The following is a 13,653-nucleotide window of genomic DNA, read 5'->3' as shown; positions in this document are numbered from 1 at the left end:
AGGAAGAAGTGAACTCTGATGTGTGATCCCCAGGGGTGTCGACGGCATGGGTGGAGCCACGGGGAAGCATGTCAGGTGATTGCCGCAGCGGTGCTTCCCTGTGGTTCCACCCACGACGACTACGCTAGGGCGGAGCGAGTGACTCCCACCCAGCACTGCCGGAAAAATCACACAGAGCCATGCCTATATAGTAGCTTTTTCTTCTCTACTGCATGTACCTCATTGGAGCCGGTAATTAACAGGGAAATGTGCCTGTGCCTAAATAGTAATTAGTAGCTCTTTAGGAGGCTTCATTTTACTAAAGTAGCGCACACCTCAATTAAGGTTGGCAACCACTGTGTGTGTGTGTGTGTATATAAAATATATATATATATATATATATATATAAATAATATAGCATTACTAAAGTAGCAGGAGGTACAAAAACAGTTCTCCCATCTTTCTGCTATATGCTGAGTGATATGGACAGATGGACAGTACTAATTTGGTGGGTGTGTTCCCATAGTAAACTTTTCCGTTCAAGTGTTCCACTTTCTACAGTGAGGCAGTATATTGCTTAGAGTGGGTTCTGTTGTTTTCTGTGGGAGTAGGGTTTTCTGTGTATAGTTAGTTGGCTATTGCTGTGACTGTTTGCAGAAAATTAACAAATATGCTACTGGACAAACCACAGTGCAATGTAAGGAATGCAAATGCATTTATTTTTCATGTAGCGCACAAATACTGGGTAAATGGGTAACAAAGATTGTTAAATGTTAAAAAATATATTTAAAAAAGTTACCAGCCACTACAGACCCCAGCAAGTACTGGACCGCTGCACCTGCAGTACACCTGTATAAACAATATATTAAAGGAAGTAATCACACAGCAAATGTTATAATATTTTATTGCAATAAACCACCCCCCCCTCACACAGCCCTCTTTTTTTACCCATTTATTTCATACATTTAATGTGAAGGCTCTTTTTAGCCCAAGTAGCATCTACAGTAAGTCCTGGCTTGCAAAAATATAGATATAAAAAACCCCATTGCAACGATTGATATGAATATGATATGAATTGCCATTGATATGAATTGCCACACTCTGATTGAACAGAGTGTGAGAACAGTGTCAATCAGATCGTGGCCATACTAAAGCACTAGTGCTGGCTTAAAATTTGCTTCATATTTCTTTTCTTTTTTAACAAAAATAAAGCAGCAGGGCTGTACAGCTGGGTTCCTTTCTGTTAGTGGTCACTTGCACATGTGTGGATAGATTTTGCAGTGGCTGTGTTGGGTCTGAACCTGGAAGTCACTTTCCCTGCATGTGTTTTTTGGTACATGCCCCCATACATAAATTTCTTACTGCCACAATATGCAGCAATAAGAAGTTATGAAATGTGGGCTAAAATGTGAATTTTAATAACTATTTCTTTAGAGATGGCATAAAGTTAGTGTTTACTTAGTGGGAAAAAAAAGTTCCTTTACCGCAACATCAGCAAGAAAAATTAAATTGTGGTGTTGCAAGAATCAGCGATAGTTTATTTTTCATCTCCCATTCCTGTGTAACATACAATGTAATAAGTATGCTACACCTCGCTCTGTCCCATCTGGGTAAGTGGTGATCTCCACCGGACAGTTTTGGGAAGGATTAATGATTATCTGTCATATTTTAACCTCTTTAATAGAAACTGTGAAAGGATTGTGTAATTATTTAAGTGCTTTCCTTTTTTTTTCACCAAAAGTTGCAGTTTCAAATTACCACCATAAAATCAGTTTGATATATTTATCTCCTAATTTTAAATTTTTTTTAATGCACTATAACATTCTCCTAAAAGTATTAGTTACTCCTTGACAGTGGAAGTTTTTGCCTCTGTTGATATTCTTGGCCAGGACTCTAAGCCTTGCCATCCGCACATTGTCACTTCTCATGTGCAATCAGTCTTCATTCTTATTTCATATACTGTTGTAGACAATTCATTAAACTTATTTTAAATTAGGTAAGGATTCCAATTCCCATTTTCCAAATTTAGGTTTCAAGTTAAACACCGACTTTGCTTGGGACACTTCACCACTGAGCCAGTACCATCTGAATATCAATGGATTCATCCTGGCCAGATTATCTGTGCATACCAGGTTCCTCTCTGTAACCTGGTGTTATCTGTATGCTGGGTGTAATACTCAGATGCTGTATTCATTCTATCTATCTATCTATCTATCTATCTATCTATCATAAACTCACCTTTAGCTTTAAATCTTCTATGTCCAGTTGTAGACTGCAGGTTTTACAACATTCTTGTTTAGCCAGCCATTGTCTCCACGGTATCCTCCACAGCTAGAGTGTAAAGTAGATAACAAGCTGGTCATTTTCTAATTGTTTTACAGCAGCCCTGAAGAAATATTGCGCTAGGAAAACGTGAAAATCTGGGTGAGGAGAGAGGCAGCTAAAGGCAGCTAGCACATGTAATCATCTATGCAATCTGAATATATTATTGTTACCAGTTATTTATATAGCGCACACATATTCCGCAGCGCTTTACAGAGAGAATATTTGCCCATTCACATCAGTCCCTGCCCCAGTGGAGCTTACAATCTATGGGCCTGATTCAGGCCCACTCGCGAGCGGCTGTCCGCTCGCAAGTGGGTCGATGTTATGCACTGAGCATGCGCACGACGGAGGGAGCTCCGTCGTGCGCATGTGCCAGACGCGACGAGCGAAGGAAAGTCCTTCGCTCGTCGTGTCTGATCAAAGGGGGCATGCTGTCGATGTTGATTGACAGCACGCCCCCTTTGGTGGGCGTGCCGGGGGCGTGCCTCCCTGACGGGGGCGTTCCCACGGGAACGCCTCCCGTCAGAAGCCGGCCCACTGACATCACTAGTGATGTCAGTGGGAGTGATTTTGGCTCTGATAGAGCCAAAATCACTCTGGAGCTTGCGGTTGAAAACCTCAACCGCAGGCTCCGGCTCGCAGTTTCGATGGTCACGACCATCGCGGCCATCAAAATGCACGCTCGTATAGGCTGTGGGTGGTGACCCACAGCTATACGAGCGTCCAGGAGGACGCTCCATTTTCATGGAGGGCGGCCCTCATTCAGAGCGTGCGGCTCTGAATGAGGGCCTATGTTCCCTATCACATGCTCACAAACACACACACTTGGGTTAATTATCAATCATGTATGTATATAACATTTAGAAGGTTTCAGTGTACTCTGCAGTGCTATATTTTAATTAGGGACAAAAATGTAAATAGAACAGTTATGAACAAAGAGGTAAGAGGGCCCTGCTCAGTGGCAATATAGGCTAAGTAGCACACATTTTATTCTCTTCCAGCTAGATTGCAATAGGAAAAAGTGGAACTACCAGGGTCATATCTATAATGGGGCCAGGTTGTGCGGGGAACTTTGGGCCAGGGGGGCCCCGAACCACACACCCTGCACCCATAATATTACTTACTTCTCCGGAGTCCTACGTCGGCGCTGGAAAACTACTGGAAAATGGCCGCTGTAGCCATTTTCCCATCGTATGCGCAGTACAGGGAAGAAGGCCGTCGTGACCATTTTCCCGGTGATCTGTGCATACACTGTAGACTCTGGGCACACTCTAGTGCCCAGAGTCTATAACTCCGGCGCTGGGCGGAGAGGAGGTGGCCCGTGTCGGAGACTGCACACGGGCCCCCTCCTCTCTAGAAACGCCCCTGGGAACTACAGTATATGAATCACCTATCCTTGAGTATCATTGCCTATTTCCCTATAGATTGTAAGCTTATGAGCAGGGCCTTCCTGTCTGTTATTACCCAGGTTTGTTCTATTAATGTTTCCAATTGCAAAGCACAACGGAATATGTTGCTCCATATAAGAAACTTAATAAATAAATAAATGATCCTGTCTCACCACAATGTTATGGAGAGAGGGGGGGGGGGGGGTAGGGGGGCTGTTGGTTGTTTGAGGCTAAACAAAGAAGAAATGCTATGCATGGGCATCTTAAGATTTTTACCCATCTGGTGGTAGTGTCCCTTCAACAAAAGAAAAATGTTATAAAGAGAGTGATTAAGGTAAATTAGATACTAAAGAAGAAAGTACTAAAATCACAAATGATTGAGGGGTCTATTTACTAGCCAATCAGCTCCCAACTGTCATTTTTCAAACACAGCCTGTGAGATGGCAGTCAGGAGCTAATTGGCTGGCACCTTATCACTTTTCACTCTTCACTTCTAACACTGCTTAGTAAATAGACCCCTAAGTGTTGTATGTAATGCACAAAGACAATTTTTGTTGTGCCTTACTTTTGAGGACATCAATTGCTATTATAGTGCTGTGGAGGTAATATGCTTTAAACCTATTTTATTAGTTTTTTTTTACAAACCTCCAGTACATTGGATATTGTGGGTTTTAAGAGGAAGGAATAATAATAATAATAAAAGAAAAACCTAGGGGTTGGTTGAGGTAAAATGAGGAATTCTGGCATGTGGTAAATACAAAACTATCGGTGTAGCCAGGGGCTGGCTGGCAACTATTAGCCTGGGGGGGCAAATGCATGCAAGTGGCCCTTGCAAGTATAGATGGCATCCTGCCATCCGACCCAGCACGCCTCTGTAAGCAGTTAGGCGGGGCCCCACCTGCCATAGGTTTCTTTTTGAACCTATTACAATTCAGAGAGGTTGCCTTATGTGTAATAATGAAATTACTGACCTGCCCTACTTTTGCTCACACGCTAGGGGGTGATGTGACAAGGGGGAAGGCTTGTTTGCCCCTGGTATGCCAGATTTTAACTTTTCTGATGTACTTGTGGTTTGTACGAGTGAGATAAGAGTCTTCCTTACGTATGGTTTCACTGCAGCGGGGAACCTCTGAAGAAATTCAGCCTCCCTGGACAGTTGGTATTCACTATTCGTGTAGGAGATCACTTTGTCCAGAAGATGCCTGTTTGCAATGGAATATAACCGATGTCTTAAACATATAAAAGTGGTTCAACTAGCTAATACATAGTAACAGACGTTTTGGTGCAGGACAAAATGTGAACTTCCCTGATTAAACATTTTTCAGTGTCTAACCAGCTACAGCCTCTTTGTTTCTCTCCTGTCCCTCTGTGTCTTCCCAATTCCAGCTACCTTGTGTTTCTAGAGCCCCGCAGTCTCCCCAGCACCAGCCTTCTTGTGTTTCTCCAGCTCCTGGTCTCCCCAGCTCTAGCCTCCTTGTGTCTCTCCAGCACCCCAGTGTCTCCCCGATTTTAGCCTCCTTGTGTTTGTAGAGCTCCACTGTCTCCCCAGCTCCAGCCTTCTTGTGCCTCTATCCATCCCGTGTCTCCCAAGCTCCAGCCTTTTTGTGTCTCTCCAGCACCCCAGTGTGTTCCCAGCTCCAGTCTCCCACAAGCCCCACATTGTCGCCCAAGCGTTAGCTTCCTTTGTCTCTCCAGCCACAAGTAGCTCTGAGCCACTACAGCCCTCCAGCTCCAGGAGAGCCACTACCTTACACATCAGTGACATCCATGATATCTATGGGACTTTCACTCTGACATGTACCTATGAGAGGGAGAACACTGTGATGATGCTGCAGACAGGCAGGTTGTTCCTATATAAAAATTTGCACCAGAGCCATATATGGAGAGCTACTTGGCAGGATGGTAGCCTACCTTAATGATGTGTTCTTACAGCATGTGCAGGCTCAACTCTAAGCAGTCTGAAGAAGGCATGTAAACAGCAAGCAGCTTGGTGAGTTGTGGCTGCAACATGCTGGGCATACACAGGATGATTGACCACACGATTTGGGCAGCTTCTACAGGTTGGACAGACCAATCTTTTGCAAATAGTTGTATTTTGAGTCTTCTGTGACCCCGATGCGCGTCCCCGCCGTCGTCTAGTTGGATCGCAGATCAGATGGTTTTGCAGAAAGATCTCATCTGATTGTGTAGGAATTGACACACATTATGTGATGTGATTTATCAAATTGTATGGTCTTATGTGAAATAGTTGCATTTTAAATACAAATCGTCCTGTATCTGAAGGGAAGAATTTTCAAGGGAAATCGTACAACTGATCTGACCAACTTTTGAATCTCACCATGTATGGCCACCTTAAGAGTTTCCAGTCTGATCTGAACCATGGATAGCGCAAGGAAGACGCTTGGAACAATACTTTTGATTTGGTGCAAACAGCTGAGGTGCACTGCTCCTTCCCCGGCCCACGTGACGTCACACACGCTGCACTATACAAAAAACGTTATTGCACCGACCAGACTACAGCAGCCAGTGCCTGAAGACGAATACCAGAGACAGGGCTCCCTGGACAGGGTTCATGCCCCTATCTAGAGACCGAACAAGGAAAGCTGCCTGATCGGAGCTGAGCTCTGATCTTTGTAGCCAGGCCTGCAGCAGTGTGAATTGGCATGAGAACAAGCCATAGAGGGGAGCAGGGGGCCGGCCCAGCTCCACACCTGTTCGTCCCTGCTTCTAACATGCCCACTGGCTTCTCTTTGGTCATCCGGCTGCTTCTCACCTGTCCTCCTCGGACTTCCTGCCTTCTCCCCTGACTCTGTCCATCACTGTGTGTCTCCTGTATCCGCGCTCTACATGCTTTCAGCTCCCTGATTGGTGGATACTTCTGGCCATCCACCAATCATCAACACGAGTGGCTGCCAATACACGGCAGTATAACGACCTGGGAGAGGATACAGGCATGCGTCCTAAAGTGCTGACAGGCTGATCGCTCATCAACCACTGGACCACCAGGGCTCTTCCTGGATAGGAGGCGGCCCGGGATAGTAGGTGATGGTGCGGCCCGGGGGGCACATGGCACCCTGTCCAAGGCGCAGTCTGCCCCTGGGTGTAGCTAACTGCAATAATTAGCCAAATGTATTTTGTATAATGCTATGTAAAGTTTCTTTTCCACTCAGAGATGGCTGGACAGTCTGCATTGTACTTATTCATCGCAGCTTCATGCTACAAGTGTACTACACAAATATTGATGGATGATATCATGGTTTGGCGTTGGATTTTCTGGTATAGACTACTGCATTATTTGTCCAACACACAACCAAACATTAATGAAATGTAATAAATTGCGCAATACAATTTTAGAAGTGGAATCCCAAATATCACTGTGCCATTGTTATTAAATCCAAAAGAGGAACTTCCCTGTAGAATGTATTTAATTTCTGTAATGAGCAGGGAGCGCTAACATGCTCCTCTCCAATCTTCCACTTTCTATGGACACCTTTGAGCAGCCAGGTGTACTATGCATCACTAGAAAAGGTGGCTTGGCTCATGAGGAGTTTCCTGATGGTCTGTCTCCTCTTTATGATGCCAGTAACTGTGCACTCCTGTGGTAACTCTAGTGCAGTGTTGATGTTATTGAATAATATTTGTGTACCTATCACTTATTCTGGTTTTGACCCCTGGATTGAACTTACACATTTCTCTAGATTGCTGCCTGCCTTGACCCTTGCCCTGAACTTTGACTATTTGGGTTGCTGCCTGCTGTGACCGTAGCTGTAGACCTCGACTATCTTGATTGCCTCTTGCCTTGACCTTCGCTGTGGACATGACTACTAATTAGAACACTGCCAGGCTTCACCATACCTTAAATACAGGACTGTTTCAACTTCTGGGTGGACCCTATTATGTGGAGGCTGCCCATCATCTTCACAGACACAACTGCTGACCTATATTCCCATATTACCAGTTAAAGCACTTTATCACATTACTGTAGTTCTATATATACTGAAGTGCCAAAAGTCATGGGATAGCAGTAAGTACAAGTAATGGAAGGTGGCGTCAAAGCTGCATCAGTTGTAATGTGACATCTCGTCAGTTTGAACACTGGCTAGGCTGCTCATGGAAAGGTGACGTGAATTATCAAGTTCGAACTGGGCATGGTAGTGGGTGCCCGACAAATGGTACATTCCATTTCCGAAGTTGTGACATTCAAGGGGTGGATCTGGGATCCCGACACGTGCAGGTAAGTATCCGAACACATCTTTCCAGTAGCCTAACCTTAACCCCTCCCTACAGCCTAACCTCAAGACTTACCGTCGGTATGTCAGCGGTCGGGATTTTGGAGCAGGGATTCTGACTGCCGGCATCCCGACCCCCCAGGATGCCAACTACCTCATAATTCAGCATTCCTCGAATTATGGTGTCCCGTTTGTACCGGGGATACCGCATAGAAGGCATTAACACCCAATGTGGACAGCGCAATGGCTGACCACGGGTGCTTAATGATCATGACCAGTGGCATGTGACCAGAATTGTCCATGGTAACAGACAAGCGACACTGGCTGAAATCACATCCACAGTCAATGCAGGAGGTACCTGACACATATCCAGCAGGTCAGCGCAGCGTTCTTTAGCTTCCATGGGATATGGGAGCAGAAGACCCACCAGAGTGTCCCTGTTAACACTATGACATTGGAAACCGGCTCACCTGGGCTTGTGACATCAGTAATTGGACCCTGGAGGACTGGCAACGTGGCGTGGTCTGATGAGTCATGGTTCCAGTTTTCTGGTGTTCTGAAAATAACAAACCAAATTACCTTGGCCACAGGGACAGCTAGACTGTACAGACATTACAATATATGGTAGCTGACAGAGAACCCACAAGGTTTCCTGCACAATAGTAGTTATTGGCTAAGAGTCTGGCTGCTCTTAGCCAATCAGTGGCTAACAGCCGCTGATTCCTTAAGGGCAGCCAGACTCTTAGCCAATCATGACTCTTGTGCAGCAAACCTCATGGGTTCCGTCAGTCGTTTAGCTGTATACCAGGGGTGGCCAACCAATTCTAGTACTGAGAATGCTGGTCTCTGAAGCGATCAGAGACTAAAGAAGCCTCTGATCGCTTCAGAGGCCAGCGTTCCCAGTAATGCAGTGAAGTCACCCGCGATGTGAGTAGCCCGCACACCTGCTGGATCCAGTTTGATCCAGCAGGCAGCGACGGCGGGACTCGGGAGCCCTGATGGCGTGTAGCGGTGCCAGCATGAAGACAGGTAAGTTTCTTCATAGGGGTGTGGACGAGGAGGGAGGGCTAGCACTGGAGGCACAATTACAGGGCGCATTGCAGAAGGGGCACATCTACTGGGGGACATTGAATAATGGGCACAGCTACAGGGGCATTGCTTAATGGGCACAACTACAAGGGGCATTGCATAATGGGCACATCTACAGGGGGCATTGCATAAGGGCCACAATTACTGGGAGCATTGCTTAATGGGCATTGCAGAAAGGGGAAAACTACTGGGGGCATTGCATAATGGGCACAGCTACAGGTGGCATTGCATAGGGGCCACAACTACTGGGGTCATTGCATAATGGGTACAGCTACAGGGCACATTGCTTAATGGGCACAACTACAGGGGGCATTTTATAAGGGCCACAACTACTGGGAACATTACTTAATGGGCATTTCAGAAGGGGCACAACTACTGAGGGCATTGCATTAAGGCCACAACTACTGGAGGCACTGCATAATGGGCACTGGCTTTCTCAATGTATTTTATGTGGGTCTGAATTTCAATATGTATTTTATTTGGATGTGTATTTTAAATGTATTTTATATGGATCTGGCTTGTTTCTGTGTATTTTATGTGAACGTGACTATTTCAATGTTTTCTATATTGCTCTGACTTTTTCTTTCACTTCAACAAAAAATTATATTGGAAACTTTATGTAAAGTGTGTATTTTCAATGTGCTGGGCCACCGCCATCGTGACTAAAAATGGGGATGTGACACAAGGTCATGCTCCTGCGAATGTCATACCAAAGGCGTGCGCCCGAAAATGGGATGTGGCCTTGTGACAGCTAAGCCATGCCCCGTTTTTGCATGCATGTGATCGGCTCTTGAATTTGACCACAGATATTTTTTTGGCTCTGACTGGTTGGCCACCCCGGCTCTATACTGTCTGTACAGTATAGCTGTCCGTGTGATTCGTGCAATTCGGTCTGTTATTTTTAGAAAACATTTGATGTGTGTGTGTACTGTTGTTTTTTTTTTTATATTTTTTTCACAGTGAGGTTACAGGTGCCAGGGCATGCGACCGTTTGCGATCTGATCCGGCTCCCCCCTCCGTAATCAGAAACTCACCTGTCTTCCTGTCGTCGCGTGTGGCCGGATCCCCTCCCAAGACAGGGAAGTGAAAGGCTGACAGGTGAAAGTGTAGGATACAGTCTTTCAATAGACGTATCACATACTCCACAGTCAATCCTGAGCAACCCAAGTCCGGAGATCCTGCATACCAGTCTGAGTGGTTCTCCTCCATCTGCACCAGAAGACACTCCGGGCAGCATACAGCACCATCTGCTAACATTGTTTATACACCGGACATAAGTATACCAGACTAAGAGTCACATATGCAATCTTGAGACAGCGGGATGCCGCTAGTATCATTCTCATTTATAGTACCAACATTAAGGATATTGACATTAGCAAATTCACAGCAAGTACTCAGTTGCAGCGGTCAACACTTGCACAACATATATACAGAAAGATCCAGTTCCAAGCAGTACCTTTTTTATGAATGATTTTCAGTTACTTATGTATCTGACTGATATGTAAGTTTGTTATATATGTCTTTTTATACCCAGTAAAGCATTTTTGCACTGATTATATTACAGTAATTTTTTTAGGACTAGAAAGGCTCAAAAAATACGGTGCTAGTTATGCTTTTGGGAGGGGGCTCCACGCCACTTTTTTAAAATTATTAATTCTTTCTTTTCCCTATCACACTGATCTGTGCACTGCTTCTGCTGAAAACACTGCTCACAGGCACTTCATTAATTTCAGTCCAAGGGCTAAATGTAATAACCTGCGAGCTGGCGCTAATGCGGGAATACGTACGTGTATACCGGTATTTTTAAAGCAGCAAGCATGTTAAAGGCTAAGCTATTACATTTAGCCCCATATATGATTGAACTCACACACTCACAAACACGATTCTTACCGGTAGTAAATTTGTGAGTTTGTTTGAGATAAACTCACTCGCGTCCCTGCGATGCACAGTGTGTTTAAAACTCGGAAAGACACGATTCTTAGTAAATATACCCCTAAATATCTATTATTTTCAGCACCTTGCAATGCAGCAGTAAAAACACTTGCAACTCCAACAATAAACCAGTAAATAAAAATATTTTTTTCTATCATACACAATGCTAATAATCATATTCTCTTACACATTTATTTTACCTTTGGGCCTGAAACCCTGTTTTGACCACATATAAAGGGTTATGGACCTAATGTAATGGCCTGCAAGATGCAAGCACGGGCGCGATTCTGGCGAGCTAGCCCATATTTTTAAAGAGAATAAATATAGAAGCACTGTCAGTCAGACTTCTAACTTTTATTTACATACACATAAAAATATATACAAATACACATCCGTTTGAGTGGTAAGTACTGTGTCTTAATAAGGACCAACTCCTTATTAGGTATTATGTGTATGGAAATTAATGTTCATGGTCTGACTGGCAGCGCTTTTATATTTTGCTGCACATGTGGGTATCCAGTGTTCCCCTTGACAGAAGCAGCAGTCAGTCACACTCATTTCGCAGGCTATTACATTATGCATATGTTATCTCCAATAACTCTAATTTTTTTTTTTTTAATAGATGGAACTAGCAAAAGTGATCCTGTCATTGTCCAGTGTGAAATATTTAGTGAATAAGTACGTTTGACATGTGGCCCTTTTTTTTAATATATGTATATATGTGCGTCCTTCCAACTATTGTGTGTGTACATGAGTGTGTATTTGTGTCCTTGAAAGTGTGTTTAATATGATCATAGTGTATGTGCATCAGACAGAGCCGTAACTAGACTTTTTGGTGCCCTGTGCCAGAAAGAGCATTGGCGCCCTCACATTTTTCAAATAGGGTCATAACGCACCCAAAAAAGGGGAATGGCCTCATGGGGAAGGGCCAGGGAAGAGATAGGGGAGGCCAGGAGATGCTGGGGATGAAATAAGAGGAAGCTACAAGTGAGAATGATAATAAACATAAAAAGGACAGGCCTGCATAGTGCCCCTTGTCCTGCGGTGCCCTGTGCCAAGGCACAGGCCGCACTACCCTAGTTACGGCCCTGGCATCAGAATCATAACATTTAAAATAATAATTGATGATATAAAGTGATCCAAAATAATTTTGTGCATAGCTTTGAGTACGGTAGTTATTAGTATTTTTGTATTTTTTCTACAAAAAAAAACATTGTGTGATTCTTCAGCTGAGGAGCTGATAAAACTTCACGCTGCACAGAGTAATGAGCAGATTTTACCTGACCTTTCACCTACATGGAACGAAAAGTAAATTGTGTGTCTGAAAGAGATGTTTACTGAGTCCGGCCTTCTCCCTTCATCCTTCCCTCCCATGTATTATGTGTGTTTCCATAGGAATGAATGAACTAAGCCTTCTCAGACTACTGCTGTTTTTGCAACAGTCTGATACTGCACTTGGTATATACACCCAGCTGCATCTTTCAGAAGCAGATCAGAAAAGAGCTATAATAATCAATATGTAGTTATTCGCTCATCCAGAGGCCTCATTTACAATGTCTTGATCTTTGGAGACAATAAGTGGTACCTGAAATCACTATCCACTGAAAGAAAGGTAAGTTATATTTACTAATAGATGTGTCTAGCAGCCATTATTATTAGATGAGATATATTAAACTATATATGAAGTAACAGTCATAGGGGGAGATGTATTAACGGCAAAATGCGGTAAAACCCCCAAAAATGCTGTTTTCAGGGGTTTTACCGCATTCCCCGTATGTATTAAGCATCTGCTGCTTTGCGTCGCTAGGTAACGCCACCTTCAGGTGGCGTTACCCAATAGAAGCCTATGCGCTTCTTAGCGCGACGCTCGGGGCCGGGAGGGATCCGATCGGATCCCTCCCATGAGCCCCCGCGTCCTTCTGCGCATGCGCAGAAGGACTTCTGGGTGTTCAACCCAGAAGTCCCTCTGCCCGGCCGCATCGCAAAGGACAGCTCTCATCGAGAGGGCTGTCCTTTGCGAAATCCTTGGTACATACCGCGGTAATGAACCGCGGTATGTACGCGAAGTCGGGGGGGATGTACCGCAACGGCGATGTCGCCGTTAATACATCTCCCCCATAGTATTTATTCCACTTCTAAAAGATTCTAAAGTATGATCAAATTCACTGTGATTGGCCGTCATGGGGCATGTAGAAAGCACTGTACAGTTTCTTAAATTATGTCAGTCTGATCTAAAAGAGAACATCATGTGAGTGCAGTGTTAGTAAGTACTACCTTCAACTCCCCAACTTTTCTGAATATTTCCACAGTGCATTCTTCTTATTCACTTATAAAACCCAATATAACCCATTAGCACTTATATGTGTATGGCCATTTATGTTTCATATAATACATTCACAGCATTTTATAATAAAATCACTAATATCTAAAGAAATCACTTTTTGTGAAAAATATCCAGTTAGAAAATTGTATCTTGCATGTATAATTTCTGAAATTATTATTTTCATTTCATTTATTTTTGCAGCTAAGACTTGCGTTCTGCTATGTAAATGAATGATTGCCCTTATACATATACACATTTGTTTCTGAGTATGATGTGTACTGATGAGCAATTTGCCTTCTTCAATACGTTAAAAAATAGTTGTTCAAATTGATCTACTGTACATATGCATATAAAAATTGTACACTAGATGGCAGCCTATTCACTGTGA

The sequence above is a fragment of the Taudactylus pleione genome, unplaced genomic scaffold, assembly GCF_031769625.1.
Source record: "Taudactylus pleione unplaced genomic scaffold, aTauple2 ptg000408l, whole genome shotgun sequence".
In the NCBI taxonomy this organism is placed as follows: domain Eukaryota; kingdom Metazoa; phylum Chordata; class Amphibia; order Anura; family Myobatrachidae; genus Taudactylus; species Taudactylus pleione.
The sequence above is the reverse complement of the archived record's forward strand: the minus strand, read 5'-3'. Positions refer to the sequence as shown.